Source organism: Silene latifolia, chromosome 9 (assembly GCF_048544455.1).
Source record: "Silene latifolia isolate original U9 population chromosome 9, ASM4854445v1, whole genome shotgun sequence".
NCBI classification, from domain to species: Eukaryota; Viridiplantae; Streptophyta; class Magnoliopsida; order Caryophyllales; family Caryophyllaceae; genus Silene; species Silene latifolia.
In genome coordinates this window covers 154254325-154256944 of record NC_133534.1, presented here as the reverse complement: position 1 = coordinate 154256944, position 2620 = coordinate 154254325, and the positions used below count along the sequence as shown (strand labels likewise).

The window sequence follows — 2620 nt, the reverse complement described above, 5'->3', positions numbered from 1 at the left end:
AAACAATTCCCAATCATGGTCCTTGCTGATCGGATCATCCATATAATATACAAAGAGAAACTCCAGATATTTTATATCTTTCTCTTTGAATGAGATCTCAATTCCAGCGACGGTTTCATTAGATATCTTACAACTAGAATCCCTCTTTTTTCCGATCCAGTTCCTCCACCACTGCGAACCCCGGTTAGATTCAGGCATGATACACTTTTTAGTTATTGGAAGAAACCAAGTACTAGTACTCTCTTTCGGATCCAGGAAACAACTCGCCGAAATATTTTTTCCTTTTGGAAGATAGAGGAGCGAAACAATCAGCCTATTGATATTGGAAGACCAAAAGGGTTTTTCCAATGTATCATTTCTGGGTCCAATGGAATTCATAGGTATAGGAAGAAGCCCTATCAAATAGAGATTTTTTCTTTCAACCATATTTCGATTGTTAATACGATATAGAAGGAACACTACTACAAAGAGTATTACACCCTTGATCGTGAAATATCGATTGCTTGTTGAACCCCGTGAATTGGGTGAAAGTAGGATACTCCAAATTCGGGGGTCAAAGAGATTTATAAAACGTTCTTGGTGGAAAAAAATGTGAATGAAAGATCCCACTGAATTGAATTGGGTCCATGAATCTGAGAAATAGTGAGAATTTTTAATCTCTCTCAATTCGAAAATCCAGAATTTGAATTGATGTCCTTTCATTGATTCCTCCTAAATTGCATTGATTTATCCTAAAGATTTCATTTCAATTGGAATTTGGTTATTCACCATGTACGAGGATCCCCGCTAAGCATCCATGGCTGAATGGTTAAAGCGCCCAACTCATAATTGGCGAATTCGTAGGTTCAATTCCTACTGGATGCACGCCAATGGGACCCTCCAATAAGTCCGCTCGTATCAATGGAATCTCATCATCCATACATAAGGAATTGGTGTGGTATATTCATATCATAACATATAAACAGTAAAAACTAGCATTCTTATTGAGACTCGAACTCATAGGGAAGAAATTTTATTTATGGATGGAATCAAATAGGCAGTATTTACGGACAAAAGTATTCGGTTATTGGGGAAAAAGCAATATACTTCTAATGTCGAATTCGAATCAACTAGGACGGAAATAAAGTATTGGGTCGAACTCTTCTTTGGTGTCAAGGTAATAGTTATGAATAGTCATCGACTCCTCCGAAAGGGTAGAAGAATGGGACCTATTATGGAACATACAATGCATTACAGACTTATGATCATTACGCTTCAATCGGGTTATTCTATTCCACCTCTTAGAAAGAAAATAACTTCAATAAAAATACTTAATAACATGGCGATACATTTATACAAAACTTCTACCCCGAGCACACGCAATGGAGCCGTAGACAATCAAGTGAAATCCAATCCACGAAATAATTTGATCTATGGACAGCGTCGTTGTGGTAAAGGCCGTAATGCCCGAGGAATCATTACCGCAAGGCATAGGGGGGAGGTCATAAGCGTCTATACCGTAAAATAGATTTTCGACGGAATGAAAAAGACATATATGGTAGAATCGTAACCATAGAATATGACCCTAATCGAAATGCATACATTTGTCTCATACACTATGGGGATGGTGAAAAAGATATATTTTACATCCCGGAGGGGCTATAATTGGAGATACCATTGTTTCGGTACAGAAGTTCCTATAAAAATGGGAAATGCCCTACCTTTGACCGATATGCCCTTAGGCACGGCCATACATAACATAGAAATCACACTTGGAAAGGGTGGACAATTAGCTAGAGCAGCGGGTGCTGTAGCGAAACCGATTGCAAAAGAGGGGAAATCGGGCACATTAAAATTACCTTCTGGGGAGGTCCGTTTGATATCCAAAACCGCTCAAAGAACAATCGGACAAGTGGGGAATGTTGGAGTGAACCGAGAAAAGTTTGGGTAGAGCCGGATCTAAGCGTTGGCTAGGTAAGTGTCCTGTAGTAAGAGGAGTCGTTATGAACCCTGTAGACCATCCCCATGGGGGTGGTGAAGGGAGGGCTCCAATTGGTAGAAAAAACCCCACAACCCCTTGGGGTTATCCGGCACTTGGAAAAAGAAGTAGAAAAAGAAATAAATATAGTGATAATTTTATTATTCGTCGACGTAGTAAATAGAATTAGTCTCTTCGTCTTTACATAAAAAAATTTTTAGGAGTAATTAACTGTGACACGTTCACTAAAAAAAAATCCTTTTGTAGCCAATCATTTATTACGAAAAATTGATAAGCTTAACACAAAAGCGGAAAAAGAAATAATAGTAACTTGGTCTCGGGCATCTACCATTATACCCACCATGATTGGACATACAATCGCTATCCATAATGGTAGGGAACACTTACCTATTTACATAACGGATCGTATGGTAGGTCATAAATTAGGAGAATTCGCACCAACTCTAAATTTTAGGGGACATGCAAAAAACGATAATAAATCGCGCCGTTAATTTTATTAATTATTAATAAACGAATTTTTAATAAAAATAAAATAATATAATAAATGCTTATCATTTTTTAATCGGAGGTAAACTTTATGAAAAGAAAAAAGAGAAAAGATGATGTATATGCTTTAGGCCAATATATATCTATGTCGGCTCA

At 37.5% G+C, this 2620-nt stretch overlaps 1 non-coding gene across 1 annotated transcript; it reads left to right on the top strand.

The window, feature by feature from the left end:
• The first annotated feature begins 790 nt into the window (after positions 1-790).
• Positions 791-864, top strand: TRNAM-CAU (transfer RNA methionine (anticodon CAU)). The gene has a single exon. It is a non-coding gene; the product is annotated as a tRNA-Met (tRNA).
• The last annotated feature ends 1756 nt before the right edge of the window (positions 865-2620 follow it).